This window comes from Tyto alba, unplaced genomic scaffold, assembly GCF_018691265.1.
Source record: "Tyto alba isolate M040663 unplaced genomic scaffold, T.alba_DEE_v4.0 Super-Scaffold_2, whole genome shotgun sequence".
In the NCBI taxonomy this organism is placed as follows: Eukaryota; Metazoa; Chordata; class Aves; order Strigiformes; family Tytonidae; genus Tyto; species Tyto alba.
Genome location: NW_024881282.1, coordinates 2,896,384 through 2,923,190, shown reverse-complemented (window position 1 = coordinate 2,923,190; position 26,807 = coordinate 2,896,384). Strand labels below are relative to the sequence as shown.

The 26,807-nt window shown below is 43.0% G+C and overlaps 1 protein-coding gene across 5 annotated transcripts in view; it reads right to left on the bottom strand.

Moving 5' to 3' along the window:
* GDPD5 (glycerophosphodiester phosphodiesterase domain containing 5) overlaps window positions 1–26,807 on the bottom strand; it is a 174,345-nt gene that overhangs the window by 83,990 nt on the left and 63,548 nt on the right. The gene's annotated exons all lie outside the window — the stretch shown is intronic.

Sequence of the window (26,807 nt, the reverse complement as noted above, 5' to 3'; positions counted from 1 at the left end):
TAATTGATAAGGAAAACAATTCTGGAGCACAAGGAGTGAATTATCTCATGAATCACACCTAGACAGAGACGGCGGAGGACTCTGCTAAACCCTAACCCTGTTGCAAAATATAGATGTTCAGCTCCAGTTGTCAACTGACTTAATACCTTAAAACAACCTGACAGGTCAATGCAGCCAGGGACTAAAACATGTCTAGCATCAGAACAGATGAGTGTTCTTTCTTGCCATGATGCAACACACAGATCCCTTTAGTAACAGTCCAAGATGAAAAAAAAAAAAAAGAACATCCTCCCAACTTGTTTCACACTGAAATTGATGAAACAAAGAGCATGCAACACAGGGAGCAAAACTTAAAAAGAAACATGGTAAGTGGATGCAGAACTGGTTAAAAACACTCTTCAAGAGGAAGATTTGAACCAAGATAACTGCAGGGAGCCTCAACCAGACCTTCTCTCCCAGACCCAGCTCTAGCAGGCAGACAACTGCCACAGATTTTCAATTGAAATGTTAATGAGGACAGACTCTTGCAATCAGGGACTCTCTAATTTAGACCGGAGTGCTTGCATTTTGCCAAAGAAACAAGAAATGTAATTAGAGCATCCCGTTCTCTGGTGCAGATTTGTGAGTGAGTCACAAGATGCCTTTGCCTCCAGGGAGCATCTACCTCCCAGAGCCTCAAACCAAGCCATGAGCTTGGTGCAGCTCCTGCACCAGAGACCTTGCTCCCGAACCAGAGTTTCCAATCCAACTCCTTACCTGGCAAAGCCAGGCTAAAAAAAAACAAACAAACAAAAAAAAAAACCAACCAAAAAAAAAAAAAAAAACAAAACAAAAAAAAAACACCACACAAAACTTAAGGTTTGACCAATGTGAAAGAGGGAGAGAAAAATGAGAGAGAAGATCACTTCACTCTTCCCCAGCTGTAACTGCCAAGATGCTCTCAGATAGGTCTGCTTTTAAGTAACAAGATCAGCATGGGGAAGTTTTGTTTCCTAAAGCAGGGAAAAAAGCTTTCTTGAATTTTGCAAAAGTTTCTAGGAAAGGGAGAAAGGAATAACTCTAATAATTTAGCTTGGCTGTTCAACAGAGAAGTTCATCCATGGATCCCTATGTTTGAGCACAGAAACACAGGTTCAACTACAGCATCTCCCCAGGTCACATTTGGTCTCAGTGTGAAGGCATCAGGCCTGGAGAATTGCCCCAGGACATAATCACAGACCCTTAGGACACTGTATCCTCTATGTCACACAAGTGCCTCTATACACCAACATCCTCCTGCAGCCACTCCACTCCCCAACAGCCTTTGAAGAACCTTTGCAGCATCACTGCATCACTGTCATGTTCAGAGACCAAAACAAACAAAAACAAAAAAATATCACCTCTTCCTTCCACTCTGTATTCTCGACTCGGTTTATATATGCCAGGAAGGTTTTAAACATTTCCATTACAGGATCTCAGAAGGAAAAGGTTTATACCAGTTATTTGACCACACAGTACAGGGAGAGGCAGAGAGAATCCTAATAAACTCATATGTATGCAAATATAAAACTGGGCAGATTGTACTTAAAATGCTAGAAAAGCAAAGAAAAAAAAAATCAGTACATACTGCCTACATACATAACCACGGGTTAGACACGTTACATGCATTCCTAACTTATTTTCTAACTTCAACCACGGGTGGCATAACCCACAGTCAGTTACAACTTCAATTCCCACTGCCTCAATATGGGCAAAAGCACATCTTTTTGGCCAGTGCAACATTTAGTCCCCAAGCAATGGTACACACACACACATTAATCAGCTCACCACCATTTCAGCACTTCCGTACATATATTTTCAGAGCACCAAAACTGTTAAACGCTACTTGTTTATATCAGCCCAGCACTCCCCACCAGCAGATGAAGAAGATAGATTAAACTGACACCTTGAAAGCCAAAGACTGGTAAGACAAGGGCCAGACACCAGGCTTACATTTAATTCACCAGCCTCCATCATATCCATCATTCAGGGCTTTTATTATAATAATTAACAAAAAAAAAAAAAAAAAAAAAAACAAAAACACAAAAAACCACAAACCTAGGGAAAAGATAGAACATTAAATCAAGAAGCACACACACAGTCCAAGCTGTGATTACCAAAAACAAAACCAATCTTAGGACCTAGCACAGTTTTTATCCCTCAATGAATTCTAGCCATCTCACACAATGAAACGCACTGAATTGTGGTTTATTAGCATATTGCAGAGCTCCACAAGCAATACTCCACATCTTGGCAAGGAAAACTTCTGCACAAAGTAGGCAGCTCCCTGTGCCATAACGAATTAGCAGTTTATGGAGGAGGCTGAAGATTTAGCAACAGCACCTAAGGAAACACCTTGCAGTCTGGGATGGGGCTATTCTTGGCAAACCAGGGGAAAAGTTGGTAAGTTTATTGGTAAATATCAAAGTAAACACACCATTACTTTGCTTTTATTGAAAAAGACAGATAAGAAGCAGCAATAAAGAGCAGCATCTCCTGATAGAGCTCCAGCTTCCCCAAGCAGGAATAAGCTCATTAACTAAAACTCTTGGGTGGTTTTCTTCCATATTAATCCATTTATTTTTCAAAATATACCCACTTCAGTTGGACCCATCTAGGCAGAGATATGTTTGAGAGAAATGGCACCTCTCTAGCCCAATAATCAGCTCAGTATCACCACTGCTCTACTGGTGTAAAGGAACCTGATCAAACCTTAAAGTAGACAGTAATTTTGGAAAACTGGTGAGCCAGATGTGTTTGTAATTCAGAGTAATAAATCCACTGTAAAGTCAATTAGTTCCCCACCTCAGGCTCCATCAGACAAACCAAGCTATGTAAGGCAAATTACTTTGGTGATAATTATTTTTCTGCCCATCTGTAATGCACTGGGGAGAGGAAGGTGTGACAGAGCAGAAATAAGCTCTATCTAGACCTAGAGATCATGCAATGGCCTGGACAATAAATGTTGAAAATAAAAAGGAGGCACAAAGATAGATCCCAATCCCAACCAGAAAGTCAAATAAGGAATTTCAGTTGAAAGGAACCCCCAAACTGCAAATGCTTGGCTTAACATTATCCAACAGTCCAGCATGTAGGCTGTTGATTGTAAGAGTATTATCCTACACCCAAATCCAACCTTGGTGAGCTGAAATCAGAATAAATCTGTTGCATCACCTCTACCCACAGCCAAGAAGAGAGTAAAGGCAAAGCACTCATGCGTGCATTTGCAGAGGTTGGCATTCCTTTCACCTCCATGAACCTCCTTGCAAAAGGGGCTGTGGAGTCTCAGAGGTGACGGGCTGAGCTGTGTGTCCCACAGCATGGTCCAGGCTGTACCTCCTCCAACGGTCCCTGCGTGATGTGTCACCAAGCCACCATCTACCTCCCATGAGAGAGAGGGCATCTGCCTGGGACATGCCCCTGTACAGCACCACAACCCATACAGACATGCTTTAGGCTGGAAATTCAGGCAGTAAAAGTGTCTGAATTATGTTATCGGTAAGCTTCCAGATTGACATGTCATGGTGCTGAATTACAATCCTTTTTTCCCAGCACAAATCTATCTCCATGGAGTGCTTGTGCAGACTCCTAAGGGAAATAACCCCCCTTTTTTAGTTTCTCTGACCCCGAATGAACCAGATTTGTTAAATCAGGCAATGAGACACAGCCCCATGACTGCACATCCTCCATTTAGGAAGGGATTTTTGCAGAGATGCACAACACAGAGCTGGGGCCAGAACCCACCTTGCACCTCCTTATTCCATCAGTTCCCTTCCCAGTTCAGGCCAGTTTTGTGCTGCTCTGCTGCACAACACCTCAACAGGTCTGAGGTTGGAGCAGGACCCTACATCAAACCAGGAGGAAAGAAGATGAGGGGGAAAATGAGCGCAAAAGAAAAAGTCTGAAGGAAAAAAAAAAAAAAAAAAAAAAAAAAAACCAAACCACAATTTGAGATTATTATTTACTTTTTAAGTAAGAACTGTTGCAAATCTAAACTTTGTGAAAGCAAGCACCAGACCTACACATTAATCTATTCACTAGTTATTCCCACTGAAGACAATTAAAACCCTTAAGCGTAGCTAGAAGCTCATTGCCTCTTCAGCGAATAACTATTTAACAGACAACACTGAGCAGAGCTTGTCATCAATCCCAACAAAATTAATTTTCCAGCTATCCCTTCATTCAGCCCTCTGGGTTCATCCCAGTGAAACCACAGTAGGATGCTGACAAAAGCAAAGGTTGCTTTAAGTATATTTACTGTCACTTCAGTCCAGGGCAAGTAAAAGGACTATTTTTATTTGATTTTCTCAGTTGCCTTTTATAGGAACATCAGGCCACCTCCCATTTGGTTTAATTTATTTGCAGAGGGCAGGCTGGCCCCATCACTAAATTCTCCCATCACAAGGCCAGTAATAAAGTTTGAAGTACCAGCAACTCCAGCTTTCAACAACTTCCAGTGAAAACTAACTTCAGAAATACTTTCTTTCAAATGCATTTCCATATTCTACAATCATAAGCAGTCCAACTCAAAGAAAACCGACACAGCAATTTTTTTACTTTTATTGAAATAAAAGACAACCACATATGAAATGGATAGCTTTTTCCTCCAGCTCTAACTTAAACAACTGAATATATAAAATTCGTCACAGATCTCTGCTTGAAGGCTTGTACATACGCAAAGAAAACCTCTCAGATATATCTGCTGCCCATAAATATCACAGTTTATTATGGAAACAGTGACGAGCTCTGTGAGGAACTGATGCTAGACCTGATGAAATTAAACCCAGCAAGAATATCCACTGAATTATAGAGCAAGGAGTTGCTCAAAACCCTGTTCCAGACAGCCTGGGAAGATGGGGAAGGAAAAAATAATTAGTATTTCCTAGGTTGGCTGGAAGTTTTAAAGGGATATTGCTGATATTTAGACCTGTAATCCAGAATCAGCAATGGCCATTACGCTTGTACAACCTGGGAAAAATCCCTATATAGTCTCAAGACATCAGAGCATCATGCACTTTGGGTATGAACAGATGTAGAGCACAGGTCAATAGAACTGGTTGAGACCCAAAATCTCAAGCAGCTGGGCAAGTCCATCGTGAAATAAACATTTGAGGTTTATTTCACATAATTTGCATGTTACAGCATCCACCACCTTATCCTCTTTACCTGTGTCATCTCCCTCAGAACATGAAGTCAAATCATTCATGAGCAGCTCACAACTTGTGTCTAAGTCAGATGCAAATAAACAGCACTGATTTAGATGAGGTCACCTACATTTTGGGTGCCCAGTTCATGCTTCTGAGCAGTGAAGATGCAAAGATCAGACTGAGCCATACACGAACAAGAAGTTGGAAGAAAAAGTACTTTATTACTTTATTCACAAGTTCAGACCCAGTAAGACACATGCTCTCTAAAAGCGTTATGAAAATAATAGTTTAACATGGCATCCCTGAGCAGAACTAAAAACTACCCTGGGGAAAAAATAAATAAATAAATAAAAATCTTTAAACAGTAACAGCATAAATCTAGAAAAATACAATCAAGAGTTGATGAACCTGAATTTGATTCTACTTCCAAGAAGATAAGCTCTGCCCAAGTCCTGTAGTACAGGGAAAGGCTCAGAGCAGCAGAACAATATCCTAGATTAACAGGTATGTGAAAATACAATATATGGAAGAGGGTCCCTGGGACCATCTCCAGTCACTCATCCAATTCTCCGGTGTTCAGAGGGAGTGTGCTCAAATTACCCTAATGCCATTTTATTACTCGAAGAAGGCAGTGTGTCCATTCAAAGCAATCTCACTAGAAGAAAATGAATTTCTTTTCCAGTTGTAAGATACTGTCAAGCAATATCTATTAAATTGGAAAGGTTTTTCTGCTCACTTTCCAGGCAAGTTGAAGGACATAAGATAATTAAAATCAAAAAGTACAGCCAACTATTGGATCAGAGTCACATCCCTCCTCACTGCTGCTTTATTTCCTTGCCCTTCATCCAACCATTTCTCTTCCTCAGGCTTTGTCTTGGGGTTTTACAAGTCTCAGTGCATCAGGACAGCAAGCACATATAGAAGAAACTCAATTTATAAGCACAAGAAAAAGGACTGACAATCCAGTCCATCCATACAGCTAAACTGCTATAAAGGAAGAAAAAGGGCAAGATGGGATGAGAGCCACAAAAAAAAGGAAGGAGTGAAACTTCACACCAGTACTCATCCCCTTATCAGAAATACCACCGCATAATTCACATTCCCTTAGCCAGCTGCCCATGCTCCAGCTGCAGAAGTCACGTTAAGGACTACATGGTGCAAGGCTGATGGGCAGCTCTATGTGGACACCCTGTAGCTCCTTCATCCTTCGGGGATTTATTGGTTCAAGTAGCTGTTACATAGAAGACTTCCTTGCTAAGGACACGTTAGCCAAGTAAATTTCCCATCACCTGCACCCAGGCTTCAGTCCCTCTCTTGCTGTATTCTGGGATTTTGTTTGTTTATCTGGTTTTTGGGATTTTTTTTTTTGGTGGGTTTGTTTTTTTAAGACAATGAATCTCCAGGTGTATGTTAATTAGACTTTTTGTTGAAGGCCGTCCATTGGGCTGCTCATAATGCCCTTAAAACAAAGGTGCCAGGCAGGTTGTAGTCTCTTTATAATCCTCCTCTTTGAAAAGAGGAGGGGGTGAAAAAAGAAACAACAAAAAACCCCAAACAAACAAAAACCACCAACAATTATAATATTTATGGCAGAAGAGCACTTTTCCTCAGCAACTTCTGGGACAGCTCTAAAGTTTGATCCACACCATCTTGTTCCACACCACCTCTCCACTATCACATCCCCCCCAAGTAGGGACCTCGTACCACTAGATACACTGGCCTGTTTCCACCATTTCTGGGGATTTATTACTAAGACAATCATCCAGGTCCCCAGCACATGGACCTGCTCTGCCAGAATTAAGACCCCAGCACGTGGGTGCACAGCCAGCATCTCCACAGGCTCTTGCCAAGACTCTGTGTGCCCTTTCTCACCCCCATTTACCCCTCCCCTTCCCACCCAAGGCTCTGCCTGTCTCACTTTCATCTTCCAAATGGTCAAATTGACCATCCACTGCACCAGGAAGAGCAATATGCCCAAGGTCCATGTCTCAACCAATGTATTCATGACTGGGTGATGTCCCTAACTCTTGGTGTTCCTAAAGGGAGCAGTGAGTGATGACTGATGCTTCACTTGCATCCTCTTCCAGTTACCCTGAGAGCTGTTACAGTCAGTTCACCACCAAGTGAAGAAGCAGTAAGCTCTTACAGAAGACCTCTGTAAGACCTCTGAAGCTCTCTTACAGAAGACCTGGGCTCTCTCTCACCTGCCTGATCTCAGCTTCTACTGCTTGCCATTAAGGAAACAATTCTCTGGACAGGGGTACCAGGCTGGAAAGCAACAGCCCAGTCCCTTGCAAGCCCTATGAGGAGAAACACATCCTACAGCAAAGACCCCAATTCAGATGTAAGCCAACTTCCGATTTTCCCAGGAATTCCTCAAAGGCATTCAAGGATCATCTTTCAGATCACAAGCCCTTTTCTGTTTTACAGCATTTCTGGATCAAGCTGCTGGCACAAGGTCACTCCAGATGAGCAGAGGCAGCTTCACGGAGCAATGCCACATTTCGCATTCATCCGTTGCTTGCTAGAAGCCAGGAGAGAGAAGAAGGGAGCACAGAGCACAAACAAGATGATCTCTTCTCTTGCTCCTCTCAAACACCCGTTGCTGGGCCCTTGCAGAGACAGGATGCCGGACAAGACGACTTTTTGTCTGACCCAGTTGGCAAGTCCTATGTGCTTGCACTTTGCTCCACGAGACATTGCCCCATCGATACACAGACTTATTTATCTCACGTGATGAGATCCAGAGGGCAAAGACAGATCTGTTAACAAAACCCATTGAACAGCCTAATATGCCAAATGCTTTCTCCCTTATCTTTGGGGGCAACCCAGTGACCTGAAGGACTATAATAAGAAAGATTTAGAGCAGGAAAAAACTGAAGCCTCTCTTTTAAGGGGAAAATCGATAAGATCAGAGTCCTCCCCAGCCTCCATATGCCCAGCTAATGTGAACAGAGACTATCTGAAATAGCAGACAATGACATGTCAGATTTACCAGACTGAGGTTAGAGCTCTGCTTCCCAGAAACAAGGGTGCACTTGTTTCTGTATCTGTCAGACAACGGGACGCTTTGTGCAAGTCAAAGAAATCATGTATGTTTCTAATACTTGACATATGGAAGGGATTTACCTATTTTCCCTGTAAGAGATTTAAATGGGTTCAGCGCACTGCCAGAGGGAAACCAAATGAAGTCACAAGCTTCAGCAGCAGCTGAGTATCCAAAGTCAGCATCCCTCTGGAGAGAGGGCAGGAGCTTTGCTTGCAAGATTTATTTTATTTGTTGTTTGGTTGGGGGTTTTTTGCCTCAAGAGCTAAATGTTAGGGGGGGAAAAAAAAAAATAATTAAAAAAAAAAATCAGCCATTATGGGAATAATTTAAGTGCTACAGTCTGCTCATCACACAACAGCCCATTTGAGGCCTTATATCCACAGCAGTGTCACACTTACGCAGCACAGATAAAATGCACTGAAAGCATAATACAACAGCATTAAGGCAGATTTCACTTTGCCTTGTGCTATTTATCATTCACTTCTTGCTGAAGAAGCAGGAACCCCTGATGGCTGCAGACAATTGCAGTAAAATAGCTTGGTCTGACTCCGGCACATTGCTAATAACTCTTGCAAACATGTGCACACGCTAATTCACACTGACCTCAAGAAGAAAAGCAATAAAATGAGATCCTCTTTCCAGATATCACTCAGCTAAGAGCTACACCACCCACCCAATTCAACTTTGGGCTCCTGACCTTACTGGGGAAGGAAAACACCAAGACAATAAGGCACAGCTCACAGCAGTGTGGTTTGCTCGAGATCTGCGGCGGTTTAGGTGGCTACAAACTAGACTCCTTAAGCAAATGCAAGTGAGGCATAGCAGTGTGTTCTGAATTAGAGGAACCAGGAGGTGGTTTGTTTTTCCAGAAAGGCCATCAAAACTACGTCAAAAAAAAAAAAAAAAAATGTAAAACATGAAGAGGCAGCAGATAGCAAGAATGAAAGAGCAGCTTTGCGGTGAAACCAGCAGTCTGAGAGAGCGGAAAAGCCAACACATGCTCTTCCTCTGCCGTTAACCTGCGGTCCTCAGCCTGGCAACAGGGCCGACGTCAGAGTCTTGCACAACACCAATACCAAAAAAAATATATCACCCCAAACATCACGATCAAGAGACAGGTTGGTTTCCCCCTGGAAGGGATGAGAAGCTGTGTCTCTCCCCTGCCTTTGCTAAACGTCCAACTGATTTGATCCAATTGAGATGGTTGGCTTTTTAATCCCTTTGGGAATTTCAGCCCAGAAGGGAGACTTTTGCACAAGGTGAGATTAAAAGCACCAGGATTCTGATATTTCAGTCACCCTCAAGTTGAGCTGTCTATTCCAGCCTAGCAGCCTCAGACACCCAATGGGTGTTGTAGAGAGGTAAGAGCTGCTCTCCTTAGAGCAGGGGCCATCTTTGGCACACAGAGATATTTGAACACCCCCCAAGATTTATTTGATGGTAACTGGTCCTGCTTTTTGTCACACAAAAATAAACTTCAACTTTTCAGCTGGCTAGTGAGGCATCAGGATAGCACACAACGAAGTTAACTCCATTTTTAAGAGTCAGAATACTCCAAGTTTAGGAGACTTTACACAAGGCCTTAGTTGTTTCATTTTTTCTCCATAACGGTCCCTGAAAAAAGGGCCTCTCTTGACTACACTGAAGTCAATTGATTCTCAAGTGCTGGCTGACATCATCTGCAAATAAGCATGCTGCCAAATAAAAGCTCAAAACCACACGTCAAGGAGAACATGACAAAAGATGGGTCCAGACCAGTTCATCCTCTCTTCTCCTTTAACAGCTCATTGTAGGAGATAGTACAAAGGGAAAGAATAATTTTCAAGGTTGAGATGAGCTACAAATACCAGTCACTAAAAAAAATAAAAACATTAAAATCTTCAGCCACAGACAAGAACAGCTTCTCTTTGCACATCTCCAGCTGCCACTCACACCCTTGAAATCACACTTTGGAGCTCAGCAGTAGTTCTCTTGGAAACAACCTGGAGAAAGAGGTCGAATCTGCAATCAAACACCCCTAAATGCAAAGGCCCTTTTCAAGAAGGACTCACAAGACAGTAAAAACTGTCAGAAATCAGAGACCAAGTTCACAGCCAACACTGAAGAAGTCATTATATTATTCAGCTTTGCTAATCAATGTTGTTAATAAGCCAACACATTAGTGCAGAGGTTCCCAATTCATTAAAAAAAAAAAAGCAAAGCACAAGTATTTCTCGAATCCAAGTTGAGCACCTCAGTGCTGAGGCAGTCTGGATCCCCACCCAGATCCCACAGGCAGCCAAGTCATCTTTAAAACAAACTAACAGATTATTGAAATGTCCTGTGACAGATGCCACGAAAGCCACATCTCCACATCTCTTCAAGTTCTTCTCCACTAACTACACAACACTGTAGAGCTACCTATCAGAAACCAAACCACTCACATGCCCTTGGTCACAGTGTACAGCCTCATTTTACCCACACCCTAACAACACTTTTGAAAGCATCATAAACCTGCATGAACCACAGGACACCCAAACACAGTGTAACTCAGACATCCATGGGCTCTCAGGCTTTTCCACCACATTGGCAAGCTGAGGCTACTACCATGGTGTAGCCAGCTCAAATCTTGTTTGCAGGATTATGCGAAGGACCTTACTACAAACCAATGATTTAACTTAATTAACCATTTTAGTCCCATTTGCACAGCAGTGTTTCCCTTCCTCATCCCACTAATGCATTTATTGGGCTGAGAATTGAATTGCAGATGGCACCTCAGGGAACAGGCAGCCAACAGCACCGCACGGCATTGTAGCACCACGCTTTGCTAGCAAAGTCCAGCAAGAATGAGATTGAAGTAACTACAGCCAAGATCTGATGTTAGAAACATCTAGGATCAAGATTTCACATGCATGCACGCACAAACCCCCAAGTGCACAGGCCTCTGGGTCAGGAGACAGAGCTAGTCTGGCAACCACTCCGGGCGTTTGCTCAACGTCTATCAGGAGCAGCTTGGAAGAACAACCCCCCAAAACATCATCATAGCAAAGACTAGGGAGCACAGATGGGTTATGAGCTTTCCAGCTTCAACTAGCATTTGCTCAAAGAGGAGCCTGGCCTTCACTGCAAGTCAGGATCTGGCCACGTGCACGCACATCCTTGAGGGCTTTTTCCTTGGCTCCACCACGCAGTCAGCACAAGGGGAAAGCATTGCAAGAAGTCTGGTGGGGCTGGCCATGACCACATCACTGCTGAGACCTGAAGGGGAATCAGAGCAGGCATTACAAGCAAAAGTTCAGGAGAATTAAATGTGCACTGTTTGGCCTAGCTGCTTGTTCACATGTGCTAAGAGCACAGGAGAGATTTTGCTGCCAACTCCTCCTATTTATTACATGTCTCACAATCTTTAGTGATGTTCTTGACCTTCAGCTGCTGAAGAGCCAAAGTTTACAGGAGACACCCCAGCTCCCACTGCAGTGGTGTTCATCTCAGACACTGCTTCTCTGCCCTCGTGTTCACAGCAGGGTGGGAGAGGGGTCAGGAATGATATTCAGATGATACATCTTGGAGGTTTAGAAAAATCCTACAGTAGATAATCCCATCATTGAACTCCCAGATGAAGGAAATTTTTGAGTCATCCCCATGTTTCACTGGATCCAAACTGTCACTTCCTGAAAACATGGGCCAGAGTACACAGCCTGCCAGAGAATGGGTCTGCTCTGGTCCTAAACAATACAGCCACGATCAAAAGAGTGCATCAATCACGACACCTTTCTAGATGCCAAAACTCTTTGCTTGAGCAGTAAGCTATGTGGGGAATAAAGAGTCTTCTCATGCAGAGCTTTGCTTCCCACAAATGCTTGCAATAAGCATGCACAGAAAAAAAAAAAAAAACAAAAAAACAAAAAAAAACTGCTGAACTGCTACAAGCCTTTTCCTGGAGAAGGGGGAGGAAGACACAGCCACAACTGTCAGATTTAACCCCCTGAACAACCACTGCTGCAAATAAACCACACACTGCAAGAAAGCTGCAGAGTTTCAGTTTGTGGTGGCTTTTTTAATTTAATGGGACTAGGTTGCACACTACAAAGAGCAATTGCCCCATAGGGAAATCTGCTCTATCTACCCCTTTAATGCAAAAACCGTCTGTCTGAAACAACACATTGTTTGATTTATTAATAAATGGATTGGACACTCCAGCAAGGAAATTAATCTCAGGCTATACCTGTTCTGGGATGGTGGTGGGGTGAAGGACAGGACCAGGAACTGTGTGCAGTTCCTCCATGCAGAAACTTGGCCAGACTCCCAGAAAAGGAAGCATGAATGTGAACATCTGTATTAAAAGGCAGAAACACGTTATTATGCAAAAGCATTTTGGCTTCCAAGCCTTTCTGTTCCAGGACTTTTAGTAGCCTCTCCTTCCAAATTAGGATGAACAGCTGCGATGTATTTGGCAAACTAACCTCTGCCCTCAATTTAGAAGCTTTTTACATCATGAAATAAAACACATACATTTTAAAAACCAAAGGGACCATTAAATCATCTAGCTCGACTTCTGTACAAGAAAGGCCACTGAATGTCACCCATGTGAATATTGTGCTACAGCTGAATATGGTTTCTAGGCACACTTTCTGAAAAGGCATCTGATGGTTTTGGAGACTAAGAATCCTCAACATTATCCACAGTAAAACAGGGAGAAATAGATCCAAGTAACCCACTTTTGTGATTTGTTAGAGCCTGTTCAAGCAAAATTATGTCCATTAATGCAAATGAGGATGGTTGGTGCAGAATTTAAACCATTCCTGAAGTATTTCCTAAGGGGAGAGAGGACATGAAACAAAGCAAAATAGTGCAACCCACTCCAAAACAGCAAGCCAGAGTAAGGCAATTCTGTTTTGCAAAACAGCATCAAAACCATTGAAGAGGACTCAGAACACAGCACCAGAGCCTACAAGTTAATCCTTAGTACATCCAAGTTTGTAGCATGATGCAGTTACCGCCCATCATCTTTAGACATGGCAAAATGTGACTCATTTAGAGCTACTTCCCACAAATACCTTGTGAGGAGAGTCTGTACACTCAAACACCAGGAAATTCAGTTTGACAAAAAATAAGTCAGCTTACAAGAAAGCAGTACATCAGAATTTTTCAGCATAAGCTTCCAAAAAAGTGCCAGTTATGGAAGTTTTCCAGGAAACCATGAGATCTTTCATCAGGAGATTTCGTAAATCCAGGATGCAACTTTGAGTCTAAGCCAGAGACCGCTGAGATAGACCAGTTCCTATACTGGACAAGAGGAGGAAAAGCCAGTGACTATTCTGGTATAGAATTTGGATGGGATGAGTGTGCCTCAACCCCGTGCTAGCTGGGTTTATGCTCACAGGCCAGGTGGTAAGCTAGACAGAAGAGAATTCCTAGCTGCTGGCTTTCCCATGCGGGTACGATACATTGCCCTCTTCCCAGATGCTCATTTTCAGCATCTGTAGGAATTTAGGAGCTCCAAAACCTGCTTCCTCTGCCAAGATTTCCGAGCAAGATTTATTGCATGACTCCATTAAATCACAACTTTACAGTCCTGCAGAAGGACCTGGATTTTTCCCTGCCATTTTTAGCCAAAGGACCTTCCCACACACAAACCACTGCGTTCTACGAAGGACCATGAAGCTGTCACAATACTGTGGTGTGCAGTGGGGCTGGGGACCCACAGTGTGACACAAATACTTGCTCTTTCACACTGTTCTGTCTCTCTGTGGCTTTTTCCAAAGCAGTAGGATGTGTCACCCAAGGAAAATAAAAGCAGATGATACACATGCAATCAAACTTACATCAGTAGTGGAAAAAGTACACAAAAACACATCCCACTCCCCAGCCTACCTTGCCCTCCCCTCCCAACCTCCAAATCAGTTATCAGCAGCACAGAGGTAGAACTTTTATGAAAAGGATGGGAGAAGAGAGTATTGATGTAGGCCTTCTGTTTGCCATTATATCAATATTTCTTCCCTTTCATAACCATGTAGGATGGCAGCAGCTGTTAAAAGCAACTGCCTATTTAACTGTACTTCACTGAACATTTACTCTTCAAGCCTTTTACTCTCAATTCTGCATTAATCCAATACCAAAAGGATGAGGTTGAAGGACAATATGTGTCTTTGGGCAGAGGAATTAGTAGAAATAAAGAAACATTGACAGGTTCAGCTCCATGCCTGGCTGAAGCCTACAGAAAATATATCAATCCCTCACTTGAGCACCCCTGTACTGAGCTGCACAGAGCTTCCAAAAGCTCTTTAGCACAGCAGACATCTAGACACGTTTCTCCCAGATGATGCAGGACTTGGAAGCATCTCTCCACATTCAGGCCTCACCTTCTCCCTCCAGTTCTCCCTTTTCACCTCCCCAAAGCATGCTCTCATCCCCAACATTTGGCAACCCATCACTATTTTGAAGCCTTCCCATCTTAAGCTTGCTCTGTCTCCCCACAGCAGCAGCCTATATATCATCTTGTGCCCCACCATCTGCACAGCAGCATCTCCAACCCATCACATCTGGCAAGAACTGGGCTCTCCATCACCGTATCTTTCCTCCTGCTAGCAAGTACCAGCACCCTCATGAAGCACTCAAACCCGCTCACACATCTCCTCTGGAAACTGATATACATCTCTGAGAAGAGCTATAGCTGCAGGACACCACTATTTTGGGCCATCTGTGCTCCACATGTGGCTTCACAGGAAGTTCAACCTCTTTAGCACAGAGATCTCTCTACTTGCTTTTTTCCCCCCTCCCCTGAAGGCTGCTATTCACAGCCATTTAAAAGTAATGCTGAAGTGGTGCCAAGATTAAATTGTTCTTATAAATATCTAATCCACTGTTGAAAATAAAAAGAGGACACCAACAGGAGGCTGTTTTCAAAGCACAGCTCATCAGCAGCCCCCAAGCAGCCTCTTCATTCGCATCAGCATCTTGCACAATTATTTTCAGCCCTTCACAGTTTTGGTGGGAACAGCTGGCTGTGAGCTGGGATGGCGCCAAGCAGTAGTGAAAAGGAGGAGGCTATGTCCCAGGTGACAGGACACACGCTGGCGAAGGCAGGAGACCCCATCTGCTCTCAGACTGTTGCTTGCATAACTTCTACCTCTGTCCCTCTGCACATGCTTAGGGAGGGAACATCATCACAACGTAAGCCTGCACCTCTATTTCCTCCATTTCATTCATTTACTCCCACTGGTGCCAGGTTTCCTTCTCATCTGGCTAATTTTTGTGGTCATTTTGGACCCACAAGCATCCTTGATCAGCTTTCATAGTCTGCTTTTATGAGAAGCTGGGAATTTTCTTTTATTGGAGGGGGGGGGGGGGGAGAAAAGGGCAAATAAAAAAAATAGTCTTCTCCACCAGCCAGTACACCCTTCCTGGACATCCAGCCACCCAGCAAGGAGATGCTGCAAAGTTGTTCGCCAACATTTTACAGTCACAGCACAGTTGTCCTTGGATGCCTTCCCAGGACACCTGGGAACTGGGGAAAGGTGCCGGGAAATCTGACTCAGTAGACTGGTGAATTCAAACCCAAAAATAAAGTAAATCACTCGAGTCCAACTGATGGGCAGCAAGGCCACACTTATTTCCCTTCGGGGGAGAAAACATAAAGTCTCTTCTGGAAAAGGACCCCAATTTTTCCACCATCCTTGTTGAGATTAGAGGGCTTCAGACACCAAAACAGACCAACAGGTCAAACTTCCATGATGTTAATATCATATCACTTCTCTAATTTGCTGTCTTCAAAATTCACAGACTTATGGCTCGATATATTTAGTCCCTTCCCATATCTAAGTAAATAGTGACACATTGAATTAACCTGTGTTAGCGCAGCTACCAACGATGAAGTTGGCACTGGCAGGAGTACAGTTTCCCATTGCTGATTTTGAAAAAGGTGTTATCCAATTAAATTTTCAAAGGCTAACTAGCTTTAACAGAAACTACACAACCAACAGAGAAAAAAATTTGTTTTGGAAAGCAAGCAGAGCCACCACCTCATCTCTTCTGCCCTTTTAGCAATAATTCAGTAAATATTCTACCTTGATGCTGTGTAAAAACCCTCCAGCAATAGCTAAAACATCCTTATGTTATCAACGCTGTTTTGCTCACAAATCCAAAACATAGCACTATACCAGGTACTATGCAGAAAATTAACCCTATCCCAGCTAAAACCAGTACAGGGGACTCACAGGGACAGCCTGGAAAGGCTCTCCCATGTGGGGTGACAGGTTAAACCATGAGTTGGTTGAGCATCCAAGTCCCATCTCTCACCCAGCATCTTTCAGACTGGTTAAGATATTGTAAGAATGGTTGCACGCCACTGTCTTTATACTGGAAGGACATTGCTGTGTCCAGGGAAAAGCTCTGGGAAAAGCCACCTGACAGAGCTGCCAGCTCTTGTTTGCAAAGCACAGGGCTGGCTTTAAGGGGCTGTGACCCAAAAATCCCTCTTTCCCCCCTTTTTTTCCATGTGTCCCACCTGCTTGCCCTCCCCTCTTTCTCCAGATGCAGTTCCAGTTCAGTGCTGGTTGTTTATAGCCTGAAACACATTTTGCAGATGCTCTGCAGTAAAAACCTTTGACATCTATAAAGTGTCATAAATCATAGGGCGTGTTAATCACCCAGTCTGAGCCCATAATCCTAACTCAGGCACAACAGTCAATGGGGTTTGCAGACTCCCTCTCACAGGCATTTTGCCTGCATCACGACTAAGGCAGAGATTTAGCATTAGCCAAACATCCTCACCCTGACAGTGTTAGACAGCACCAGGCAACAAGTTATCAAACACTGCGGTTTTCCTGGAGTTTCAAGGACTTGGGATTTCCCATTTTTCAAACAAGAGTTATTGAAGTAGGAAGCATCTTTCACACAAAGCTGGCAGGAATTTACAGAGAACGCAGTATCCACAGTCAAGGGCTGGATTATATTGAAGAATAGCTTTAGAGGACACAACCCAGCCCTGTGAAGCTGAAACTGTATTTATTGAATAGACTTATTTATAATGCAGCCAGGCAGTCTGACCTTTTGGTCAAGCTGTCATGAATATACCAGCTTTCCAGGATTGTACCTCCATGGTGGAATCTAGAGGTGACCAGAAACGGTCTTCTACCTAAGCAGGTAATGGCTTCAGCATCAGCCTGAGCCAGGTTCATCCCAGCCTTTCGAGGAGCTGTCTGAAGAAGTGTGTCTCAATGAGAAGCAAGCATCTGGCAGGTCAAGCCCAGTTTCTGCGGCTAGCACACCTCTTTGCTCCTTGCCAGTCTACCATGAGACTCCTGCCCAGCCTAAGTCTCACTCCTTCATGAAGACCAAAACATGCCATTCCCAGATAGACCCAGTAACACTCCTTGCAAAGTCTGGTTTGATGGCACCACACACACAAAAAAAAAAAAAAAAAAATGCAATTCCTGCCTGGCTCAGCTGCCCACAGAACAGCGTTGGGGAATATGCAATGATGAGACAGTGAGATAGAAGATAGAAAAACCACATTATAATATGAGAGCACAATGCCCTGTGTAAATTCAGTTCAGTCTTGAAGGCTGGCTGCAGCCACACTCCAGATGAGATCACCTTCAGCAGATGGCCTTGGGAAAAATCCTGCCCTTTCACCTTCCCGACTATGGAAGGAAATTTCCACTACTGCTGAAGCTTTGAATGCATTTTAGCATTCAAATGTCACTGAGCAAGACAACACCTGAATGGCACCCATGCTCCCGGGTGAATCACCTGCAGCCCCAGACACAAGGAGAGGTCTGCATTTTCCCCAACTCCCAGAACCAAGAGGAACAGATTTTACGAGGAAGTAAAACTACAAACACAATTCCTGTAAGGCAGCACAACTGCAATGACAACAAATCTGAGGGAGTTCAGCAAAACCTGCAGCAGGAGCTGGAGGCTGGGCAGGGGGAGGTGTCCACATACAGCTGTGAGCATCTCAAACCCCTTCCTTGCACAATCATCCACACTGTGTCATCTCACAGCCTCCCTGTAACATGAAGGTCTCAAAGGTGAATTTAAAGGATGTTTAAGTGATGTGTAAAGCCCTGAAAACAAGGTAGTTTTGCTTTCAATTCCAAGCATTGGGGAAAATAAAAAAAAAAAAAAAAAAGGAAAAATAATCAATATCTAATCCAATGATTGGATTTTCCTGCACTAAACCTATCACTCCAACATAATCAGTCACATGCATTCATGGGAATTCAGCTCTGAATCATGTCTAATGTGCAGAGCGCCCAATGCCTTAGTGCCCAACCTCAAATCAAACAGGCTTGAAAGAGCCTCTTCCCATCAAAAACTCCTATGTCCTCAGGCCTACAGTCATGAACATTAACGAATTGAAACCACATGAAAAAGGGCAAATTCATCCATCCTCTAATAGTGGTTTTCAGCAAAGCAAGCAATTTCTGTGACCAGTGACCTTTGGCTGTCTGGGGATTAGCACTGAAGACCCAGCAAAGTCCCAGCTCCAAAGCCTGTAGTCACACAGATATATCACGCCAACACGGCTTAGATCATCTGTTCAGGTCACTTAACAGCTCTTGCCAAGTGGGAATTACAAGAGTATTTCACTATAAAGTGAATTAATACACATATCACAGACACAGCACAGCAATCCATTATGCCCATGGGTCACAGCTCCTCATTTGTCTTTTCACAAAAGGACCCAAAAAAGCCCTCAGAAGCCTCAGTTCAAGGATACTCGATGTTTTTAACCAGATGGACCATCTTGATTCATTCACATTTCACTCTAAGGGAATAAATTTTAACAGTGAATGCCCAATTAATTAGGAAGGGTTTGATATCTCATTTATACAGGCTTGCAGCTAGTTCAAAAACAAGCATTAGATATTCTCCCCATCTCCCCTCCCATACTACACAGCTTAGACACCTTGCATTTATTTAAACAGAGGATTAGGAAATGCATGATGTAAAAACACCATCTCCAAAAGAAGAGCAGCAGTGCAACTCCTCCAACAGTGCTGCTGCTTTCTAGCAAGAGTGTTTAGCTGCCTCAAGAGCTATAACAAACCCACTGACTTCACCTCTTGTACCGTGTGCTAACCAGGGCAAATGCATGAAGCATTTGTTTCAATCACAAAGGACAATTTGGTTTCTAATCTCCGTTATAGCATCTCTACAACTTTTCCTGCTACGTTAGCACCACTGATGTTTAAATGATGCTGTTTGCAGAAAGTACAGGGAGATGCATCTGGCTCTGGGCATTTCTGTATTTCTCCACTGCTCTTATACATTCCCCAGCAGTCTCCATCTCTTTGCTGTAACCACAACATGCCCATACGAGAGCACATTCTGGTAGCTCAGCAGCGGCCGACACGTGCCATAACACCACCGGCAACATTTATGATGTACCAGTTATACCAGTGTCACCCCCCTCTACAGAAAAGCACCGGTACTGTGAGCAGAGACAAGGTAGTTCTGCTCCTTGCTGGGTTTGCACTGCGTCACTTTAACTGCTTTGTGCAACCACGTGTCGGGTGGTAAGAAATAGAAGGAAGCACCAGCTGAAGTATTTTTTGCCTTAAAAACATCTGTAGGTGGTCAGTGAACTAAAAGAGCACCTTTGTATTATCCAGATTTAAAAACCTACAAAGCAAACACATGTGTTCACAGTAAGTCTTGCACTGCAGTATCCCAGATAGGAGACACTGCATCAGGAGGCAATAGATCCATAAAGCCTTTTCTTCTCCAAGTACCAAAATCTGGATGATTCTCATGGAAACACTGGCATAGTCATAAAAATCCAAGGAAGAATTCAGAGTGAGCAACCTCAAGGCAAATGAACAGTGTAAACATCTCAATCTAATGCAGAGCACACCTGAGGTCATTTTTGGTTGCCATTTTGCCAAGAACCACAAATTCCAAGTCTCATGAACTTTCCCAGCACAAGGCACAATGCAATGGGCTGCAGCTTTCTCCCATCTCTTCCATCAGCCACCCCTGGAAAGCCTCAAACTCTGGCCCCATCACTCTCAGGAAGCTCACTCCAGTAATTGGTGAGAAATTATTGCCCTCATAGCCAACCGAGCCTTTAAAGTTTCCTCCTTCAGCAGTGTTTATCTTCAAGAGCTGCAAGGTACCAACCATCTCTGCTCTCAGCCTTCCTTCTTCCCCAAGCTGAGCACGGCAAATTTGAAGTCATTGCTTTCCTAATACTTTCTAGGAAAGGTTTGGCTAGACCCTGTGATAACATGTAATGGATTTCCTGGGAAGCACAGGCAGACTAGACTTCTGTCTGGAAACCAAAGATAAAGGGAACACAAAAAAAAAAAAAAAAAAGCACAACAACAAAAAAACCCCAAGAGCTATCTCTCCTAAGGCTGCTGCTGATGGAGTAAGGACAAAAGAAACAAATTTCTTGAATATCAGAAATAGGACAAGTCCAGTTTTGCCCTGGCTTGTCTAGGAATCTTTAAAGGGTTTCAAGCTCCCTTTTATCCCTATATCCTTTCCTAAATTTAAGGTGATTTTCCCATCTTTCTTCCTCCATCCCCTCCACAACAGCCCAAAGCCTCTTTTTCTGCACAAACAGCACTTGGCCATCAGTCCTCAGATCTACTTGCCCACACAGACACACTAATTATCCAGCCCTGTTTTAAGCTGTTAATTCAAGATTGCTTTTCACTGAAACCCAGGATGAAGACTGGGGGTGGTAAAGGTCCATCCCTACAAACTTCTTTTGGTTTGCTATTCTGTTTTAAAACTTCATCAGCCACTTAGGGGAGTTTCTGGTGCATCTTAAGTGGGTTTTAGGCAAACATCCTCCTGGCACTCAGTAATGCTGAGTTCACCTTCCTTTATTAAACTTTAAGGCAACACAATGCACACAGTTGCTTCAAGGAGGACAGGAGAAGCAGCAGCATCTGCTATATCCTGAAAATGAGCAAGAGCAAACAGGAGGAAGGAGGGATGATGGGCTCCAACGATGTAATTTTTCACCCCGATAATTAGTACAATGCATAAAGAAAAAACAGTTGGAGAGAACACATCTGGTAGCTATAACAAGGAAATGCCACAATCTGAATAAAACCCTAGAGGCCTGTAACATTGGAAAAGTCACAAGGCACCTTTGTGTATCTGAGGAGGGCTGGCCTGGCCGTTTATCACCAGGAGCTTGCACATGGATCACTTCAAAGTTTCTAAATAAAGTAGTAATGACAAAGTATTAGAAATTCTGTAAGCCATTGCTCTATGAGCTAATCAATCACCTATAAAAAGGTCAGCCCTGCCCAGGGGCCACTTATAATATTACCCAGAGCCTGAATTCACAAGCGGTCAAATTAAAGCTGCAGAGAACACAACTGCAACCCAAGTTAGCTGAGATTCCTGGTGGCACTGGCCACAGTGCCACACAAGACACTGTTGCTAGCTCCTTACCTCCAAACCAACGGTCAACAGCCTGTGTCATTAGGAAGCCCCTAAATGCATTCACAGGTACCGGGGAGAAGTGTCCATGTTAGGACAATTCCTGGGATTCAAAATGCATCAGTAGTTGCCACCACCAAGTCTTTTCATAACAGCTTGGCTTCTGTGCCTCAATTTACTTAGTCACAATTAAAAAAAAAAAAAAACAAACCCACACCAAAAAAAACACACCAAACACCAACAACACACCAAAAAAAACACACAAGCTGGAAAAGGGATTTATGCCACTTCACACACTAAATACAAAGGTTGTGTCGATCATAGGCTCTGGTATTTTGCCTGAATTTTAGCAATTCCATTTATTAACACTGGAACGTTATACTTGGGGAAGGGAAGAGAGGTACCTGGAAAGTGCTGAGCAAGAACTGGTTGGCTTGGGAAATTCTCAATTCCCTCCCATTTCCACATGCCCATCTGCTACAGAGGCCACGGGTCAGGAAGGTCAATGCACTCTACCAAGTCCTATTAAGTTTTTATTGCACTAAATCAGAGCAGTTCCAGGAAGGTGTTCCTAACAGTATTTTCCCCAACAAAGGTATAAAAGACTGTTTGTCAAGCGGGACAGCGAATGAAGCAATGCTCCTGGCCCAGTGTGCTTCCAGGGAGCCTCTAATATCCAGCCAGTGCTGCCCTTTATTGATCGGGCATCAAAAGACCCTCAAACTGCAATTCATCAGCACATAACACAGCAGCTCCTGAACTCCACGAACTGTAAAGCATCTACAAGCCAATAAAGCAACAGCAATGAGGAGATATCTCTGCTAAAATTACTGAATATTACTGTCAGAAGATGGAGGCAGGGAGATGTTGCAGTTGCAGCAGCTACTGATAGGTCCAGAGGAGCCATCTATCAGGTAGGGAAAAGACCTGCATGAACACAAGTTCAGGGAGGGGAATCACAAAAAAAAAAAAAAAAAAAAAAAAAAAAAAAAAAAAAAAAAAAAAAATCAAACCAGGGACACTTGCTGGCACATAGAACTGGAGTCTAAAATACAGCAGAGGGGAAATGCTGGAAGCAAGGGCTGCAGGAATAGCTCTACCAACACCAGAAGCTGGTGGGTACAAGCAAGCAGCAGTTCCAGCACTTGGATCATGCCCCTGTGCTGCTCCCATCAGCAACTAAGGGGGATCTCTGAGAAAGAAGGGGGACAGTGCCTTGGATGTGCAAAAATAAGCTTTAAAAATATGAGGTTTCTGGGAGATATAGGGGCTTTAAATAGGCTATGTTCATATATGCATCAGCCCTACAAAGCCACACTGAAAAATTATAAGAGGGATGTTTTTAAAACGGATTCTGAACAAGTTGTGGTTTTAAGGATGACAAAACATTAACACTCTACCCAAAATCCAACCCAGCAAATTCATGTTTCACTGGCCAGTCCTGACCAGTCCCAAAGCTTTCAAATAAATCCAACTCCTGAGCTTGAATGTAGGTCTCATTAGCTCTGGTTTCACCATCTTTCCAGGTTCTTAATGCAGGTTTGGTTTATTAGATGCTCAGGTTAACACCCATAGGATGAAAGTATTCAGAAAGAAGTGGGATTTCTGTGTGTACATAATTTCATCGCTAATACTGCTCCTTTCACTCACAACATCTCAGGGGTGCTTACAAGAGAAATGGGAGGAAGAAAAGTGATCGTACAAGCCCCATTAAGTGCCCCAGTCACAGAAAGCTGATGAAGAGACCTCCCTTTAAATGCTGTAGATGACATTGAAGAGTAGAAGTCAGAGATCTTGACATTTCAGCCATTTTGGATCCAAAGCTGCCAATTTTGGGTTCATTCCCAGGTGATGATGGCCCTTCCTACTGTAAGTAACCAAACTAGGCATCTACCTATTCTTGGCAATTTTCTGGAGGAAAATATAGTTGTATAAACATTGGAAGCTTCCAAGGAAAACAAGGAGACAAGAAGAGATCCCAGTTACATTTTGTCTGCCTCAACTTGTATCTCAGAAGGGTTTGTAGTTGAGAAGCACAGCATCAGCCATGCCTGCAACTAAGCAGAGAAGCCAGAGCCCTTTGCAAAATGGTGATACTATTTTATCCTATTTGACAGGGAGCTAAGCAAGATAAATAAACTAAAGATCCAAAGTTGTTTGTTTGTTTTTGCAGTTACTGTGTATTAAAAAAAACAAAAAAACAGCCAGCCAAAAGTGGCTGCTTCTGTTTGTTGGATAGATAAAAAAATGATTGTCGCAATTTTCTTCTGCAGAATATCTTTTTCCCCACTCCCACCTAGGATGATTTCCCAGGTGTGATATTTGCTGTGTACAGACAACACTGTTTTGGAAGCAATAAAAAAAACCTGAACAAAACCAGTTGATAGATTTAACTTCATGCTTATACAATGCAATCCATCAACATCTCCCACGTGGATAGCGATCCTGCAACATGCCTGGATGGATTTTAAAAGATGCTGCAGCCAGCCCTGGACTCTACCCATGGAGCAAGGGCTATTCTGGTGTTGTAATACCCAGCAGCAGTTCATTTTGGGTGAAGCACACAGGCTGCGCACAGAGCATTGTGTTTATACACTGCAATTAGCAGTGTCACTCTGTGCTTAATTGCTGCCAAACCATCAACAGGATCTTGGTATCTGGGAGCTACCTTGAAATCTGCCACCTGAACTTCAGGCCTTTAAAAGCTCATATGGCGATTGCATGCCAAAGCTTATTTACCCACAGTTTCTGTGTTCAGGGCAATAGAACCCTGTTAAGATGATGCACTGACTTCATAAGAACTTCCTTGGTTGAATAACTGATGAACAAGCTATAGTTAGATCAGAAATTACTTCCTCACACCAGCTACAGAGATTATAATGGTCTGAATCTCAGCAAGACCATTTCTTCTCCTTTATATGGCTTTCATTAAAAAAACATTAAAAAATTTAAAAACGTGAAAGGGAATCTATCCATTAAAGCTGAAGGCACACAATAGAAAAAGGAGTTTTGCAGCTGTTCAAAATTTTAAAAGGTGATCAAGTGTGCAGGTTGGGTGCCTTCAACCCCCCTCCTCCATTCACAAAAGGTCAGAGGAAAGCAAGAGATAATTACAATTCTAGCAAGCAGTCTCCCAAAAAATTTATAACTCAAGCTTACAATTAAAATTCTTATTTTCATGTAAATTTTTAATGTGTAGTAGAAAGCCTCATCTGCATACATTTGAGGGAGAAGGAGAGGAATCATTAACACTCTGGCTGTCGAGCTGCAGCACAATTCAGAACACAAATATTCCCAGTCACCAGCACAAGATTTCAAACATGCAAGTTTGGGTCGTGACCTAAATTTAGGTGAAGGCCTTTTATTCTAGAAGGTTTGATCTTTTAAAAAGAAAGCAGATTACCATGCTGTAGCCTACACTAAAAAGGGTTGCTCTTTGAATACATGCCTTGCTTTCTGATTATTACAGCGTATAACATGTACATACCCCATTCCTTCCTTCCCAGGTAGATTCCCTCTAGATTTTTGCAAGGCTTAAGACCTCTCTAAGTATGCCATATCCTTTTTTATAGAAGCCATTCTCAGGCAAACATGTAGTATACTACAATTGCCTCTACTATGGGCTTGCGGTGGCTGAATTACTGTAAGGTCTGATACAGGGCAATACAATAGGTATTGTCATCAATATGCCACCACCTTTATGTAAAGCAAATAGACACCTAAATTACAGTATTTTCCTGGTTAATCCTTCACAGAGACACCTAATTACTGTGGCTGGATATACAGCAGCTGGATACAATTAGCATATGTAAAACTTCCTATCCTCATCCAGTACCTTGTGATCTTGGCAAGTTTTCCCATGCATCCCAAAAGTCCTCTCATGCAGAGCAGAGATCACTAAACCCCAATGCTGGGAGCTTGGGGTAAGTCCATCCCAGCTTCAGAGCTTCACTCAACTGCAGAGATTGGAGTTTACAGTGCAAGTGATCCTGAATTTGAGCGATAGCATGAAACACTCTCCCACCCCTTCCAGAGAGGGATGGAGGGATGCTCATACTGGTTTGCAGCCCGTAGAAGTTACGTGCTTACTCAAACAGCCAAGGACTATTTTACAATTGGAGGAGGAGAAAAAAAAAAAAAAAAAAAAAAAAAAAAAAAAAAAAAGAGGCTTCTCACTCATCTTATTCATATCCTAGAGTTCACACCCATTCTCTGCAGTACTCAGGCACACGCAACTACACCTGTCCAGAGGACAATTAGCCTTCATTTGCATTTCCCCCCTCCAGATACAGTGCTACAATTCCTCATTTCAGCTCTAACACCTTTGAGGCACTTTATTGACAGCAAGAAGGGAACAGATTCTTCATACTTTGGTTTTGCATAGCCTGGAGCTAACTTTAGACCTTCTTTTCTTGCTCCTGCAATAGCTATTATCTCCATTTCTCTATTCAACAAAGTGGAAGTTGAGGCTTCATGTAGATCTTAAAAGACAAATTTAGAGACTGAATATTTTTAAGCCTAGCTCAGATACCTTTAACCAAACTCTTTTCTAGCACTAGAAAAACAAATGAAATTTCAAGTAGAATTGGAAGCCTGCCACTGATGTTTTTTGTTAAAATAAATCAGTGCAAGCAGAGCCAGCTTTCACAGAAAAATTAAGCCAATGGTAATTTTTCTATGATTTTTTCAGCTAAGAAGCATGATGTTCTGGTTCATAAGGCATATGGAATAAGGCATTTTTAGTATATAAGTTAGTACACGCACACATGCCAAGACATTACGTCCCGCTGTTTTCCTGACAAGTCTTTAAAACCCAATTACACCCTCCACTACGGATGTGCCTGGGTATTTGCTCAAAGGAAACTTCTGCTGGCTCAGAAGCAATCAGACTAAGCTGGCCAGACTGAAAGCAGAGGGAAAACAGCACAAACATTTCTACTTTGCAAAAGGAAATTTGTTTTACACTGCACAAATGCAAGCCATTACTTTTCAATTCACATGGGAGCTCCCGGCCAAGCAGCACCACCAACAATCAATGCAATTCAGAACCAGGGAGCATTTTTGGCATGGGATCTGCCGCCCAGAAGTGTTTCTCCTTAACAGGCTCTTTTCCAGAGTAAAAGCACTCCACAGCCAAAAAGATCCCTAGTTATAGTCTTAAAAACAAAACAGAGAAGCTAACTGTCACCAGAGCAAAACCAAGC